We start from the raw sequence: 18,355 nt of genomic DNA, 5'->3' as shown, positions 1-18,355 counted from the left end.
CTGGGCTCTGGGGATGTGGCTGCTCTCCATGTGAGCCCTGCACAAATTCTGTCAAGAACATTCTGAAAACTTTAACTGGCCTAGAAGTTTGGGGTTGGAGGAGCACTGATCTGTGGGAAAGGGCAACTGGTTCTCCCACTGAAAGTCTTCAGTTGATCATGACAGAGCTTCTACTCAGGGGTATGAATTTCAGTTTGATGGCTTTTCTTGTCCCAGAGACTTTCATGGGTGTTAGGGATGGGAATTGTTTTACCCACCAAGAAACCACAGCAGATTTGGGGTAATTATTCAGCAAGGATTGTGTAACACACAAGAGATCATTCTGACAATGCAGATAGACAGATGGAAGAACATGCCTGGCATTCTGGGCTGACCCTTCCTGTGGTTCATGGTGAGATCTTTTCTGCCATCTCTTCTGGAGATACACCCTCTGAACCCTGGTGGATTGATCCCTCTCTGTCATTGGGTTGCAGACCCAGCTGAATTTGCTGAGTGTTTTACCTTTAATCTTAATGCAGGGGGGTGAAAATACAGGATATAGAGTTTTGCAGCCAAGTTTTCTGATCATTTGGCTGCAAAGGATGGAAAAAACACAAAAGAAAACGAATAAATTTCCATGCTTTAAAGATTTAAATATTGTTCAAGAATTATATGGTTTAATAAGGGAATGTGCATATTGTTTGACTAAAATTCAGGAAAAAAATCCTATCTCTCTGTTATATTTAGAATGAAGCCCACTTTTAAGTGAAATGTTTACTGTGATTCAGCACTTATCTGAGCCTGAACTCCAGCATCATGACATTATCCTGCTCCCAAAGGCTCCCTGAAACCAAAGTGAAGCAACCCAAGAGGAAGAGTTTTCCATCAGAGCAGCTGCCAGCTCCCCAGTGGGCATTTTTCCACCCTCTCTCACTAATCCCTTCCAGAGCAGTAGCTGCCAGTTGGGGATGGCTCTCTGGGAATGCTCTCCTGCCCATCTGCTGCTGTCAGACTGTGCCTGGTGCTGTTCAGGTGTGCCCATGGAGAGCTGAGTGACAGAGGCTGTGAAATGCCCTAGAAAGGTGAAAACACAGATGTGTCTCCACTCAGCACGTTTGTTTTTAGACCCACCACAGTGGCGTGGGGGATCAGGGCTGCACTGGCAGGTTGGAAACGTGGAATGGTGACAGGACAGCTTTCCTATCTCATCTTTGGGCTATCCAGCATGGCTGGCTGCTCTCCTGGTCCTGGCTCAGACTGTTTGGGGGTCTTTGGAGGGCTCTGCTGGTGATGCCACTGTGTTTCCAGAAAAAAACCAACCTGAAATAGCTGAATTTTTCACCCAAAGCCCATCAGACTTTCAGGGTGTGGGAGTGTGTGGGTGTATTGATCTGTTGTCCCAGAGCTGTGTCCTCAGCACACAGTCACTGTGTCCTGGCACAACCCTCCCGTCTTCAGCAAAACTGCTAAATTGTCACAAACATGTTATATGAAAAATCCTTTCCTTAGGATTTTTCCTCCTGAGAAGCTAAGAGGCCTCAGGAACAAAATGTAAACAATGATTATCTGCTGTTGTGGAATGCAACAGGTGCATCTGTGATTGGTCTCATGTGGTTGTTTCTAATTAATGGACAATCACAGCCAGCTGGCTTGAACTTTCTGTCTGAGACAAGCTTTTGTTATCGTTCCTTCTTTTTCTATTCTTAGCTAGCCTTCTGATGAAACCCTTTCTTCTATTTTTTAGTATAGTTTTAATATAATATATATCATAAAATAATAAATCAAGCCTTCTGAAACATGGAGTCAGATCCTTGTCTCTTCCCTCATCTTTGGACCACTGTGAACATGGTCACACTAAATAACGAATCTTCAGCCACAAACCAGACCCTGCACCAGAAGAAATCTGATTTGACCTCTGTGGTGCAGCTCTCAGGAGCAAGGTTGTTGGATCAGAGCATCCTCCTGGTTTACAGTCAGAGCACACCTGAACTGAAAAGCCACCAGAGTGACCCCCTGCCCTGTCATGGGCAGGCTGTGGCCTTTTGCAGCTCTGTGCTAGGGCTGTGGCAGGCCCAGGGGTCACTCAGAGCTGTCCCTATGCCTCAGCCATGTCTGACTCTGGCTGCACTTCTGGTGGGTGCAGTGTGAAATAAAATTAATCTGCCTTTCTCTGCTGCTGTGGCATTTCTCTCTCTGCTGAGGGACAGAGCTTTATCCAATGCCAACGCAGAGAGGTGCCAATTGCAGCTCAGTTAATGTATGCTAAGTAAGAAATTTAATTAGCTAACAGTCAGTGTGCAGGATAATTTGCTTGGTTTGATGTGCATCATTAACACTTCTTTCCTTTGTATGGGAATTATAAATTCTGCTTGCATGTGGTTTTTTTGTTGTTTTTTTTTTTTTTTTTTCTATTTACAATTTCTTCCTTCTTCATGTCACTGCCATCTCTCCCCTACTTGCTATTGGTAGCTTGAAGGGAGCTTTGAATTGTACTAAATCATATGATAGAATAAGATAGGTTACGGTAGAATAGGGTAGGATAGGATAGAATAAGAATAAGAAAGGAGAGGAGAGGAGAGGAGAGGAGAGGAGAGGAGAGGAGAGGAGAGGAGAGGAGAGGAGAGGAGAGGAGAGGAGAGGAGAGGAGAGGAGAGGAGAGGAGAGGAGAGGAGAGGAGAGGAGAGAAGAGAAGAGAAGAGAAGAGAAGAGAAGAGAAGAGAAGAGAAGAGAAGAGAAGAGAAGAGAAGAGAAGAGAACTTATTAAGAGCTTAAAGCATGATATTAAGGGCATTATCTCTCTAAAGCACTGACCATCTTGGGGCATGGAGCACTTCATATTCTTCCCTTTTGTACCTTGTTTTGATAAAATTCGTCCTCTCCATGTGTCTCATACCTTCCATTTTTCAGGGAAGGGTACAGGTAAAGTCTGTGCTCCCTGACAGGGCCTAAAGTGGTCCTGCCTTCCTCACCCTCCTCTTCTTCCCTCTGTTGCTGGATGAAACATCCATGAGGATGGGTGTGGCTGTTCTCACCATATGATGCTATTTCTTATTCACCACGTTCACAGAACACATCCATCCATCCATCCATCCATCCATCCATCCATCCATCCATCCATCCATCCATCCCTCCCTCCCTCCCTCCCTCCCTCCCTCCCTCCCTTTCCCTCTCCATTTCTTCCTCCCTCCTCTCCCTGCTCCCTGCCACCACAGCACTGCTTGCTCATCCCTGCTGCTTTGAAATCTTTTTTATTTTCCTGTTTGGCAGCCAGGGGCTGCTGATGGGGCCTCACCTGTGGTCTGTGTGCTGCCTCACCTCAGTGGAATAGGAGGCCTCTTACTCAGAGAGCAGAGACAGGTTGATAGGTGGTGTTTTACCTCTCTCTGAAACTCAGAGTTTGCTTTTTGGGGCTTTTTCAGAAGCTGTTCATGCACTGTTAGTTTGAAATTGTACTTGCAATAACTTATTTCTGGAGCTTTTCTATTGTGCTGTCTGTGCTGGCAATCAATTATTAAGGCAGCTTATTTACAGGCAGTGCTGACTTTTGTCTAGCACCTCCAGTGAGATGTGAATAGCAACATTTTTCCTTGCTGGCTCAGAGAGGCAGATTCATCCTCCTTCAGAGCAAGACTGTAATCCAAACAATAACTCTAAGAGAGTCAACTTCGCTTTTAAGAAAAGTAATTCAGCCTTTGAAATCACATGTATAGGCCAGAGACCTTGGAATTGTTTACTGTTGCTTTTTTGAAGTTTTGGTTTTTTGTTTGTTTACACTTTACAGCAAAGGCTGTTCTCAGTTATTCCCATTCTCCAAGGCTGTAGTCTCTGTTGCTCTTGCACTGGGGCAATTTACAGCAGATGATTAAAAATCTGGGAAAGGTGAGTCCCTCTTCCTCTCATGCCCATCCCTGGGAAGGAGAAGTGCAGTACTGACTGCTCAGCTCCCTCCACCAAGCTGCATTTTGCTGTGCAGCTGCAGGCTGGGGACAATACTGGCTCCATTGTCACCCCCAGCACACAACAGGGGCTGGACAGAAAGTCCCTGGGGATGTTTTTACCATCAGCCTTCTCTGTCCCAGGGCTTTGGATGATCTCCTGTCCCAGGCTGGGAAAAAAGACAGGAGCTGCAGCCTCTGCTGCCTGAGGCCCAGTGGGAGAAGCCATCTGCAAGTCCTTGTGGGCTTGTAAAAGCCAACACGATGAAGGTGTGGCCCACGGCTGCACTAAGGCCTGGTGAAAAGCCAAAACCACAATGGGGTTTGTGAATTTTTTTCCCCCTTTCTGTAGGAGCCATGGGGGGTAGCGCAGTCGGGATGGATGGAGATAAGAGATCTCTGAAGCCAGGTCATGGAACTTGGGGTTTATTGCGAAGGGCCTGGGGGCAGGGCCCTGCTGGGAGCTGCCAGCCACAGCTCAGAGCAGGCCCCAGAGAAGAGAGGGATAGAGAGGATGAGAGGGTAAAAGAGCAAAAGTGTAAGAGAGTAAAAGGGGTAAGAGAGTGAGGTTCCCGTTACAATACAATAAATCTTTTTCTGTGCTGAATATTCTAACTCTCACTAACCAATCTAGTACAACATACAAATCCTATTGCATTTACATACAGCCTATAAGAATCATTACATTACTATACTGTGTTACATTTTAAACCCTAAAACCTACTTTCTGGACTCCTTCTGCTAAGCTAGTAAGGTTTGCTCTGACCTTTGGACTTGTCTGCAAGCAGAGGGTGTTGTTTCATCAAAAGGGGATTACCTTCAGCCAGCCACACCATTGTTTTCCAGTTGTTCAGTAACTCAGGTATCTCAAAGCTTGCTTTCATGTCAATCTTATAGTTTCTATATCCTCAAAATCTTTTGCCAGACAATCATAAGGCTTTCCTGTTTCATCTTCCCCAACACCTTTCCTTCATGATAACTAGAATCCATCCCATCCAAGGCAGGTCTAGACCAGCCAAAACCCAACTTGCATGAGCATTGGAATTTTTCCTTACCCTTGTGCCTCTCTGCTTGACTTCTGCTCACAAAGTTTAACCAAGAAGTCAAAAATCCATCCTCTTTGAGACACCAACTCTCCTGTTTATCTGCATTTTTCCAGTCCCAGCCACAGTCACAGTGCTGATGAGGCCATGGCTGTAACTACGTACTGGAAATTTCTCCTTCTGTCCAGAGAGATTTGGGGGATGTCTCTGTCCATCACCTTCCCCTTGCTCCAGTGGGACAGAATCCTGTGGTGGGCTCAGCACCAGGGTCTTGATTCCAAGCCTTGCTCCTGAAACTGCCACAGTTCCTCCATGGACTTCCAGCTGGACACTGCATCTTCAGGAACAGGCTCATGGACTGCTCTACAAACTGCCCAGGCATTTGTGCACTCCTTTAACCCATGGCCAAGACCTTCTCTTGCACAGGGAGACACCACAGAGATGCTCCTGGTGCACACCTGGAGCCAGGGCTGCCCTCCCTGTGCTTCCCAATTGTCACAGAGAAAATGAGGGCCTTTGTCGGGGTCGAGCCATTTGTCGGTGAGGGGAGACTCAGACATCAATATGAGTGATAAGCAAATTCCGTTTATTGAAGAGAGCATCAAACACTTATACAGTGAGTAATAAGCTTATGAATATTCTGTAAGCTAAGCAATCTATTGGTTAAACTATACTATCAACTCTTCCTCATACCTTAGGGGTTACATGTCTTTTTTCTCATGTCTCTTTCACTGTTTGTTATTATACCACAGCTAGGCCCAAGGTCACTGCTATCTTGCAGGTGCCGGACTTGGAATTAGCCATGGTTTTGTACTTTTCCATTTTTTAGCAGCTAAATTCCCAACACCCAATGGTCTTTTCTCTTCCTTCAGGCAGTGCCTTTGGCAATGAGTAGCACCGTAAAGCAGGACCTCCATGGTTTTTCCTGCTCCACTCTGTAAAATAACAGCTGTGTCCTTGGAAGGCTCTTTTTCACTCCAAGAAACACCATTTTACCCTCCTTTGCTTCCCCAAAGCTGTGGCTCTGAGCTCTGGCAGCTGCAGGACTGAGCAGTGTTGTGGTGTTGTGAGGGTCCCCAGGATGAGGTGAGAGATGAGAATAGACTACAAGTTCTCAGAAGGCTGATATTAATTATATTATATTATATTATATTATATTATATTATATTATATTATATTATATTATATTATATTATATTATATTATATTATATTATATTATATTATATTATATTATATTATATTATATTATATCGTATGAAAATGATACACTAAAATTATACTAAAGAAAGAGAAAGGAGACTTCAGAAGGCTGGACAAGAATTAATAATAAAAACCTGTGACTGACCAGAATCCTGACACAGCTGGGCTGGGATTGGTCATTAAGTAAAAACCATTCACATGGAGCCAATCAAAGATGCACCTGTTGGTAAGCAACCTCCAAACCACATTCCAAGCAATCAGATAATTACTGTTTACATTTATTTTCTGAGGCTTCTCAGGAGAAAAAGGGATTTTTTCATAAATTATCACTGTTACAGAGCAGGACCCCAGGGTGTGAGTGTTTGCACCCACTGGCACCAAGCCCGATGTTCTGCCCCTGGCACCCAGCTGGACCCTCTGCTGAGGCACATGCAGGGGCTGCTCTCTCTCCCTGCACTTTGAAGATGTGCTTGAAAATAAAACAAACACTGCCTGTGATGTTCCAGAGAGACAGATGCTGGAGAAAGTCCCCTGCTGATTTAGGGCAAGCAGGAGGACGTGAAAAATTGTTTCCAACTTTTCCAGAAGCAAAAGATCCAAAAGAAGCATTTTCTGAGGGGGGAGGCTCAGCTCCCTCTCATCTTCACAGCCTGCTCATCTTTACAGCTTCCCTTGGACCAAAACCCCTCAAACCTGGCAAGGGCAGTGGATGAACAGAGGAGCAGCATTGAGTGACTGGGTTTCAGGCTCCTGCATTTTTCTTTCTCCTCTCTCACCTCTTGCTCTCCAGCACAGTGGAGATCATTCCTGTCAGCCACATTTATTTGCACTTCTTTCAGCCAGTCTCAAAAGCTGCCAAGCAGATGGAAAGCTGTGAAAGATTCAATGACCTTGAAGAGGTTTTGGGTTGTGCCCATCATGGGCTGTAGCACTGGAGATTGTTTGAACATGCTCCTGCTGTAACGTGCTCACCCCAAACTTTCCAACTCAGGTACTCCTGCCTTTGAACATAGCACAGGAATGCTTTAACCTTGCAATGCTGCTTCCCTGCCCCTTTCAGGGAGATTCCCAGCTCCCAGGGATGGGAGCTCCCAGTGCTGTGGGATGTGTGTGCAAAGAACCTTCATAACACCACAGGACCCACAGTGTCCTCCTGCAGCCTCCCAAACCAGGCTGCTCAGGGAAGTCCATGGGGACCATCTAGGACCCACAGAAAGTCCTTTGGGTCCACCTTTGCCCCAGAGATGTGTCCATCCTGTGTCACTGGCTCTGGAACACATTCCAGTGATTTCTGACCATGGGCAGGAGCAGCCTGACCTGGAGAAAGGGGTTTTTCCTTCCTAGGGATTTCAGGGTTCAGCGTCTGTGAAGCTGCAGGTGCTCCAAAATAATGTTGGAAATGTTGAAACAATAAACAGCAGGGTTGGTGTTTTCCTTGCCCCGATAAAACCAGCCCCTCTGTGTGCTTCCCCAACCCTGTGGGCAGTGCTCCAGCCAGGAATGGCCGTGTTGGGCTTATCCAGCAGCTCTGCAGAGGACCAGGGAGACCCTGACACCTTATCCTGATTAACACCATCCATCAGTGCCTGATTGAAAGGAGCAGAAATGTTTCTTCTTTCTCTGCAGCAGAAGAGCTCTCTTATGCAGAAAGTGCCTCTCTTAATTATCACACTGTAAAGCTTCAGTGAGACACAGCACCAGCATTGTAGCTTAATTCCTCTCTGTGGTGATAACCTTCTCATTTTATAAGTGCATAAAGCAGGATGATACCTATGGGTTTCCTTTCCTTTCCCCTTTCCTTTCCCCTTTCCTTTCCCCTTTCCTTTCCCCTTTCCTTTCCCCTTTCCTTTCCTTTCCTTTCCTTTCCTTTCCTTTCCTTTCCTTTCCTTTCCTTTCCTTTCCTTTCCTTTCCTTTCCTTTCCTTTCCATCAGAGATGTCCTTGTTTCAGTGCTGGAATAGCAGAAAATGCAGTAGCCTGGCAATTTCTATGGCAATTCCTACAGCAATTAGAGGCAGAGCCCTGCTGTAACCCTCACATGGGGCAGGAGAGTTCAGGCTGAGATTGCAGGTCCAGCTTTCACAGCTGGCCCATTTCTATTATCTGCTCATCTGTGCTCTCCCAGATTCTGTGTAAAACCCCAGCTTGGCTGACATCAGAGACAAAACTCCCATTTGCTTCAATAGGTTTGATATCTAATCCACTTTTTTTTTTTTTTTTTTCTTTTCATGTCATTACACGCTTCCTTTAAATAGATAAAGCTGTATTTTAAAGAGTTTTAAAGCACAGGTACCTCAGCCACTTATAGAAGAGCATCAGTGGGCTTGCGAGAAGTGTGAAACTTTATTGAGAAACCTGATTGTGCCAACAAACCCCTCAAAAAATTGGACATAGCTGGCACTCACTGACACCAACAGCAGCAGAAGGGCATGTGTTGAATAGGGGTGTGTGCCTAATCCTGTGTGGTGAGATTTGGACAGGATCCTGTGAGGCAGAGAAAGGGATGAACAGATGTGCCTGGGAAGATGCTGTAGCCCAGAAATGCTGGCAAGCAAGCACTCCCAAAAAAGCATTGAGGAATTTTTTGGAAATCAGAGCAAAAAGTGATTTTTGGCTGGGATAAATGCAAGAGAGTGAAGGTGAAATATGAAACAAATGCAAGAGAAGGTGGGTAAAGTATAAAACAGTGCCAGTCACAAGAGGGGCTGTGAGGCAGGCGCAGGGGGAGAGAGGAGCAGGAGTCACCCTGTGTGCACCCTTTGCCCTGCTGGCATGTGTAGAAAGTGAGAAGAAAATCTTTATAATGGTTTTCCAGCTGCTTGTTGGGTTAAGAAGGGATTGTTTCAGCTGAGCACATAGGCTGGTGTGATGGCAGGACAGAAAAATGCCATGGCACCTTGCTCCTCAGCAGGGATCTGCTGTACCCAGCCCCTTATCAAACATCAGGGCAAAACACAGCCTGTGAAATGCAGAAAATGCCTTTGGCATTTTAAATTGTGGTGCTTTTTTTGCCTTCCATGGAGAGCAGCACAAAGCAGAGCTGAGCTGAGGCTGGGGAGGCAGGGGGAGGGATGGCAGCTTCAGCAGCCACAGTGGGGATGTGGGGGTGCAGGGGGTGCCCAGATCCTGTGCTGGTTGATGGGAGGCTGGAGAGCCCTGAGTGAGGCAGGAATAAATGCTGGAAAGACCCTGGGGTGTCACAGTCAGCAATTTGAGCTTTTTGTGCTCTTGCTACAAGAGGAAAGGAAAGTCTACCTGTGCCAAAGTGGTTTCATGAAGTGGCTTTGACACAGAGAATCATCTCTCCATATTTGTGGGCAGCAGAAAGTGGCCATGGAATATGGGAAAAGCAGAGTAACCCTGATGAAGGGAGGAATGATGCATCTGACTCTATTGATATCAGAAGGATATTCTATTCTATTCTATTCTATTCTATTCTATTCTATTCTATTCTATTCTATTCTATTCTATTCTATTCTAAATATATTACACTGAATTTGCACAAGCATTCAACTCAACTGCTCATCAGAATCTTGTGACTGTCAGCTGACAGTCCCAACACACACATGTGGATTCAATTGGTCAATAAATCAAAACACTCACACCAGAATCCAATCACCAATTCCCTTCAGGTAAACAGTTTTCTACAATGCATTCCACTTGTTCTAAAACACAGGAGCAGTAAATGAGATAAGAATTGTTTTTTCTTTCTCTGATGTTCAGGGAATGTGAATCCCAGAAAATCCTTGGGAAGCTGTGCTTTGCTTTTCTCTGTGAAGAGAAATGTGGCCACAATGGAACCCCAAAAATTCAGGGGCAAAGCTATAATCTTCACCTAGTTACCTGAATTACAGTCCAAAAAAAAAAAAAAAAACCAAACCCAACTTTTTGCTTCATGTTTTTGGAGTTTTTCAGGCAGCAAACAAGCCCGGTTCCCAAGCAGAGAATGGGGCAATCTTTGAGCTCCTGTCCCAGTCCCAGACTGGACAGCCACGGTCCCTTCTCCACCCTGGTTCCAGACCTGCTCCTGGCAGTGAGAAGCAGAGCAGCTCCTGGCAGCACAGGGGAACAGCTGTGGGGTTTGCTGTGTTAATCTTCATGAATTCTTTAGCCCTGAAAATGCCCTTTCTCCTGCCTGGTGCATCCAAGATATTGACTTCTCCCTAAGGAGGAAGTGATTTTTTCTTGTTTCCAAAGGGGCCTCAGCCACAGCCACACAAACAGTGCCAGAGGTGGGCACAGACTGGGCTCTGAGCTTTGCTCCAGCCCAAGGTTTCACCTTGAATATCCTGAGCAAATGACCAAATTGACATCCTGGAAAAAGCAAAGCCCTGAAACGACTCTGCAATCAGTTTTACCCAGTTCTGGCACCTTCTGGTCAGCCCTGTATGAGACACGAGAGACTCAAAAGTCCCAGGCAGACAAAGCAAATTGTAATCCTCAGAAGAAGAACAGGCTGTTTCAGCCTGATAGGAAATGTGGCTCTCCAGGGAGATGCCTGGGGGCAGGACTGGCCTCCAAGTGGTGGGTCTGGCTTACCCCAGCATCAAAATGCAAAGGTTGCCAAAAATTTTAATTGCTCCACAGCCCAAATAATGGATAATTGGTGTCCTCCATAGGTTTTTGATTGTTGATTCTGATAAGCAAATACAACCACCTCAGAAATCCCACAAATTCACTAGGCAAATATTAATTTTTACATGCCTCGCCCAAGACAACCTGCCTTGCCCTCTGCCTTCTTCCCTTCTCTTCTCTCCAGCATCTCTGCATCATTGACATTTGAAAAACTTCCAGCAAGAATGTTCCTGTCTTTCACTGTTCTTCACCCTCATTTCTAGACATAGCATCTTTTTCACACCTAATTGTTCTAATTGCCTAATTATGTCTCACACAATTTTGATACACAGGCGTAAAATGCTCTTTATCTTCTGGATGAACGTCTCATTCAGTTCCTCTCATGGAAAGCAAGGTGCAGTTGTTTTTCTTGGAGGAAAGGATGCCCAGAAGCCACAATACCATTTCCAACTGCAAATCCAGCTGGATTTGGTTTCTGTCCCCATGCAGATGTCCCCAGAACCTCAGAGGCCACATCTCTGTTTGCCACCTCTGCAGGCTGGTAGAAGTGAGCAGCAGGGAAAATGCAAAATGTAGGAGACAACTTCAGCATTCCTTTTAAACCCTGGCAGAGCCAGATCTCCCTGTGCAATGTTTTGGGGTTTTGCTGTTTGTGGCTTCTCAGGGCTTAAGGTCCTGGAGGAAGAAATTCCAGAGGTGAAACGCAGGCAGAGCTGGTATCAGTCCTTCTCCTGTCCTTTGAATAAACTCAGTGTCCATCTAAATATCCAGTGCTCCTCTTCAGCAGCTCCTGAGGGCTCCATTAGCTGTTTGAGAGACTGTACTCATGCAACTCAACTTTTTCCAGTGTTTGAGTCACAAGTTCTGCATCACAGCATGGTAAGATGTCAGCATGCTGCTTTTGCAAAAGCAGTAACAGTGCCTGAATCTGTAATATTTTGGGGACTTTTTGCTAACTCCTGTCACAGACACATTTTCTGAAAAATCCTTCCTTTAGGATTTTTTTCCCCTGAGAAGCTGACAGGCCTCTGGAACAAAATGTAAACAATGGTTATCTGCTGCTGTGGAATGCAACAGGTGCATCTGTGATTGGTGTCATGTGGTTGTTCCTAATTAACGGCCAATCACAGTCAGCTGGCTTGGACTCTGTCCGAGACACAAACCTTTGTTATAATTCCATTCTTTTTTTTATTCTTAGCTAGCCTTCTGATGAAATCCTTTCTTCTATTCTTTTAGTATAGTTTTAATATAGTATATATAATAAAGTAATAAATAAAGCCTTCTGAAATATAGAGTCAATATTCTAATTTCTTCCCTCACCCTAAGACCCCTGTGAACACTGCCACAAACTCCAAATGTTCCTGTCTCGAAGAAAGCATTGTTGGGACACATTGGAAAGCAGGGTGTTAGCAACACAAACTACAGCAGCACTGTGGAATATTGAACAAGTTTATTAATTAATTAATGCTGAACAAGGCTTCTCCCAGCACAGGGACACGTCCCCAGATATCCATGGGATACTCTGAAACAAGCACAATCCAGCAGCTAGGGATCAGCCTCTTTCCCTCTGTCCCCTGTTGAAGTTGAAGCTGTCAGAGGTGTGCACAGAAATGTGTCTGTTTATACCACTCTGCAGAGTGAGAAAGCGATGAGGTTTAAACAGCAGACAATTGCCATATGTTCATATACTGACTGAAAGCCTGGGACTGCCAGTCTGTATTTGCTTTCCACAGTTGTATTTTCCTCACCAGCAGCTAGACACTGTGGATATGCATTGGATTTATCAGGCTTGTGCAGCAAAGAGGGTGCTGAGAACCTCTGGCTCAGATTTGTGGGGTTTAAAGTGTGGCAGGGACAGCATGGCAAGTGCCAGTGAATGTCCCTCTCCAAGTGTGAGCAAGGGTGAGGACAGGCAGGTGGGCTTGTTTTTCTGTATTTTCCAATAACATTATCACTGGTAAATTAAATAACCCACAGCACAAACACAAGACTCTGCCTCATGGCTTCTGTGGACACCAGCTCAGTGCACAAAATATGAGGAAATTTAAGCTGTCCTTTGAGTGACAGTGAATTCATTTGGAGGATTTGAAATTCCAGCAAGGATTTCCCTGGCAATACCCATACCTTAAAGCAGGCTGGTTTCCTGTGCAAATGCAATTCTGGAGCACTGACCTGCCTTTCCCTGGGGTGTGTGGGGAGGGGAAGGCTGCACAAGAAGATTTTTGGTTCAACACTGGCACTTTCTTGCTGCCTGGGAATATGCTGGATGGTTTCTTGGACACTTCATATGTCAGCCCACTCTTTGGGAAAGCCAGGTACATTCTTATCCAGGAGACCCAGAGCTCTGCTCTTAAACTGTGGTATTTGCTGGGTCCCCAGGATGAAGGAGGAATTGGGAATCTGGCTCCATGTACTTAGAAGGCTAATTTATTATGATATTATATGATATATTATTTCTATTTTATATCTATATTTTTATATTATATTTTATAGTTATTATAATGTTTTATTTTATATTTATTATATTTATGATATTTTATATGATATTTTTATCCTCAAAACATTTAAGTATTTTATATTATTTTATCTTTATATTTTTATATATTTATATATTATATTATAATTTTTGTAATTTTTATATTTGTATATTATATATACATTTAAATATAATATAATATAATATAATATAACATAATATAATATAATATAATATAATATAATATAATATAATATAATATAATATAATATAATATAATATAATATAATATAATATAATATATTTATCATATTGTATTTTTATATTATATATTATATTTTATATTAAACTATACTAAAGAATAGAGAAAGGATACAGACAAAAGGCTAAAAATAATGAAAAAGTTGTGACTGCTTCCAGAGCTTTGACACAGCTGGCTGTGATTGGTCATTGAGTCAAAACAATTCACAAGAAACCAATCAAACAAAGACCAGTTAATAAACAATGTTCAAGCCACATTCCAAAGCAGCAAAGCACAGGAGAAGCAAACCAGATAATTATTGTTTTCATTTTTCTCTGAGGCTTCTCAGCTTCCCAGGAGGAGAAATCCTGGCTAAGGGATTTTTCAGAGAATGTGACAGTGAACCAGCACCACTGATGCTGCTCCTCCCTCTGCTCACAGACCCATGCAAGGACTGAGCTCATGTGACATGTGTGGAGCCAAGGCTGGATTTGGAGCTGTAGCTCTTGCTGCCACATCCAAATTGCCTGATTAGGAGAATAGGACACCCAGATGCTCTGAAATGTGGGTGAGCTCTGTAGGGGGATGGAATATAAGAAAATAAAGATAGTATAGAAGCTAATCTTACCCCTAAGGAGTTGCAGCTGGGCCAATTATCAAAGATTTGGAACAGGCCTGAATTAAACAGGCCACAGCTGCAACCAGTGAGAAGAAGATGCTATAAAAGAGTGGGGTGGCTGGGTGAGAGGGGAGTTGGAGTCAGCTGGCTGCTTTGTGGGGAAGGAAGAGGCAGTGCTCTGAGGAGATGGCCATGAGAAACACCAAGAATGTATGGAACTTTTGTGATAAGTAGACAACAGTATGGAACCTCTGCAATAAGGTGTCAACAGAGCTCTGGGAAGTTTACTTTTTATTTTATTAAAGAGGTAGAAGGCAGAGTCAGATGTAATTGGGTACCCTAATGGGCATCAGAGGGGTGACAGAATTCCCTTTTCAATGATTCACTCCTGCTCTGTGCAGCATCACTGGCCCTGTCTGTGGAGTTTCCTGCAGCATAGGCCCAGCTCAGACTGGGCTGTGTGACATTCTTGGGATGTGTTTTATGGGAAATGCTTGAGCTCCTGGCCTTGCACAGCTCCCCAGGACATGACTGTGCACAGGACACTGACCAAAGCACCTCTCCTGCAGCACATCTGCCCCAGCAGCTCATACACATTGACAGATACATATTTCTATAAAGGGACCCTTTTCAGAGCCCCTTTGTTTCTGCTGCTTTGCAAAAGCCCCTCCAGACATACATTAAAAAGCTTCACTGCTTTTGAAATGGCTTGTTTGCCTACTAAGGGAGGAAAAACCATCTCTGGAGCTGGTGCCTGAGCAGCACTTATATCTCAATTATCTGCACGTTGCTTCTCTGTGTGTGAGATTATGAGCTAACACGGTTTTCATGGCTTCATCAGCACCATTTAAGAGCAATGTTTATCCCTGGTCATGTCAATCCTTTGGTCAGCTCAGCAACAAAGGTGATGCTTGCTGCCCTCTTGCCAGAGACTCCACTAATGAGCTGAGTGATTTATTCATTAAGGGCAGGGAAATCTGGAGTGTTATTCCAGAGGCCCTGGTGGGAAATTTGCATGAAAATTTCATGCTGTTCACTTGCAGGAGCCCTTCCCTGCTGTGCTGCCCTTCCCCTCGCTGCAGGAAAAGGTCCTGCTGTGCTCCAGCAAACCCTTTAATAGAAATACTGAATTCAAAGGGGTTTTTCTGTAGTTGTTGTTGTTTTGAAAAAGTGGTGGGACCAGGAGGTTGTCTGTTAAAAAAATAAAGCAGTGTTGGGCTTTGGAGTCCTGGGTGGCTTTTTGACAGCTCTGGCTATGTTGAAACATCAGAAGTTTGCTCTGGTCCCATTAAAGATCAGAAAAACAACACCATTAAAACCTTTGGACATGCAGGAAAGCAGCTTCCCACTTCTGGAGCAAAGGGGTAGACCAAACTGGGTCAGCAGGTCTCCAATACCTGGACATGAAATTAAATTTGAGTTTACTTTAGAAGTCAGGCTTCATATCCTCAAATGAGATTTTCTGTAAGTCTGGTCACACTTGCATTTTGACTTTTTCCTGCTTGCTTAACTGAAGGCATTGCAGGCATTGGCCAGGATATCTAATATCAAATCCAGATAAAATTCTTTGTGTTGTTTCATGGATGATGTGGGTATCCTAAACCCATGGGTGCATCCAGGCTGTGTGCAGGGCTTAGCCCTTGATGGTTGCTGGCCCCTCCTGGGACTTCCCTTTCCCCATTTCTTTGCAGGAGGAAGGAACAGGAAAGAAATAAAAAATGAAACCAACTTTTAATTTTTTATTTTCAGAGGAGAAATGTATTGGCCCACAAGACACAACCAGCAACTTCCACATGGTTCAGCCTGAAATGTGGCTTTAAACAGAACGGGATTGATGTATGGACCCCAGAGGAGGGGGGGCATGGACAGGGGTGATGTGTGTGGGAGCTGATCTGGTCACTGTAACCCTGCCCTCAAACCAACCAGCAGCTGGACATAGCCTCTGGTCCTGTCTCTGGCACTCAAACGCCATTGAGAGAGGGAGATATCTTGAGGAGGAAAAACCAAGGGTGGCTTCAGGTGGGGGTTCTGTCACAGATATTTTCTATGGAAAAATCCTTTCCTTAGGAGTTTTCCTCCTGAGAAGTTGAGAGGCCTCAGGAACAAAATGTAAACAATGATTATCTGCTGCTGTGGAATGCAACAGGTGGATCTGTGATTGGCCCATGTTGGGTGTTTGTGACTGAAGGCAAATCACAGCCCAGCTGGCTCAGACAGAGAGCCCGAGCCACAAGCCTTTGTTATCATTCTTTGCTATTCTATTCTTAGCTAGCCTTCTGATGAAACCTTTTCTTCTATTCTTTTAGTATAGTTTTAATGTAATAATCATAAAATAATAAATCAAGCCTTCTGAAACAGATGGAGTCAGATCCTTGTATCTTCTCTCCCCCTAAGACCCCTGTGAACACTTTCACAAGGTTCCTTGGTGGAGATGTGACTTGGTCTGCTGGACCTGATCATTCATTCAAGTCTGGTTCTGTCTGCATGGAGGGTCCTGTCCTGCATGAAGGGTAAGTTTGGGAGTGCAAGCTTTGGGATTGTTGGTTTAATGACCATTTGTGCATCCCACAGAAGGAGATGCTGAGGCTGACATGTCTCTGAAGGCTCTCAGGGACCACACACAACCCCTCTGAGCGCTGCCACCAAGATCCTGCATCCCTTCCTGTGGGGGCTCAAGGCTTTAGGCTATTTTTGAGGGAAAAGCAATTTTGTTCTCTTATTGTTGGTGCTCCCAGCACTCCCTGTACCAACTGCCTCAGGGGCCTGGGTGACAACTGCTCTGCTGAGGCTCCCAAGCAATAGATACCTTCTGTAATTGCACCTTCGGAGCACTCGACTGGCTCCTGCAATGAGCTCTTGAATAATTGAAGCAATATTTGCAGGGTTTGCACTGAAGTACTAACAGCTGTGGTATGTTTTGATATTTATGAAGCCAAATAAATTATGGATTAGTCAGTGCAGTGAGCCCAGCATGATGCTTATTACTTCTGGAGTGCCAGAGCTGATGGAGTGCTATTCATCCCCTTTTGCTTCCATTGTGTGGCTGAGTATGACTGGTGTCTATTACCGGACTTAATAGAGCTTGCTTGCAGGTTTAAGTTCCAGTCCCTGAGAGCTGATGGGGTGTTTTAATTTGTTCTTCACTCTACAGGCTTTAGAAAGCCATGCTGGGGCCATATCTCAGGGTCACAGGCCATCACAGATGTGGAGGTGATTGTTTCTGCGGTAATGGGGATGGGTGCTGGCAGAATTAACAGCAATTCTTGGCACTAAACTGGAAATCATACAAAATCCAATCTTCTTGGCAAGCTGGTCTGTGGGTAAATACTGTGTCTTCTCTAGGATGCCTTGTTCAATGCACAAACTTTTCTCCATAACTGAGCCAGCGCTTGTGAGATTAAACCCTTCATTCCATTTTCTATTATCTGAGAGTGTATTTTTTTTATGGATGAAAAAATTTTCACTTCACAAATGTTCTGAATATATTTCAAATTTCTCCTATTAGTGGGAGCTGCCCACTGTGAAGGGATGAGGAGGGAGCAACTAACCCACTGGAGCAGCAGATGGCATCCTACCCCTCCAAAGCTTCCCAGCACTGCAAAGTGTAATAAATACAAAATAGCAAGTGCCTGTGCTCTGCTCAGCAACTTGCTAGAAAACTGAGGGGTTAGGAATCATTCCTTTACAAATAAAATACTTCCTGTGTTTGTTGTCCCTGTTTTCTGGGATGAAATAAGATTTCTGCAGCTGCTCTGCTCACCCCGATCTGCCTGGCCCATGCAGCCCACAGAGTGTGCCCTCAGGAAGGGGGCACAGGGAGCTGGCTGGATAAATTTGGGTTGGAATGGGTGTCAGAACTGGTGATCTTTTAGGTCCCTTACAACCTGTCCTGGTTTAGGGCAGATTTGGGAGGAAGCTTCCAAATGTGTCCCTCTAAAAAGCAGATTCAAGCAGCCCTTCCTCCAACTGGTTTGGGAAAAGATTTCCTCAGAGGAAAGAGGAAAAACCTGTTTATTTAACAAGCAAAGTATCCACAAGCATAAAAAAATGAATTATATTAAACAATAAAACCTCTTGTTGTTCTGAAGAGATGGCAAATTCATAAAGTCCTTGTTTTGGGGTGAGTGAGCTGAGCTACAGTCTCTTACCAGTCCCTCCTGTGCTGGAAATGCCACATCCCTGGCCCTGGTGCCCACAGGTGTGAGTTCCTCGTGTTTTATTGGGTTTTCAGTCCAGAAAAGGGCAGAATAGTTCCAAGAAAAAGAAAAAACCACAGTCCAGGGAAC

The sequence above is a fragment of the Zonotrichia albicollis genome, chromosome 1 (assembly GCF_047830755.1).
Source record: "Zonotrichia albicollis isolate bZonAlb1 chromosome 1, bZonAlb1.hap1, whole genome shotgun sequence".
In the NCBI taxonomy this organism is placed as follows: Eukaryota; Metazoa; Chordata; class Aves; order Passeriformes; family Passerellidae; genus Zonotrichia; species Zonotrichia albicollis.
Note: the sequence above shows the minus strand (reverse complement) of the source record.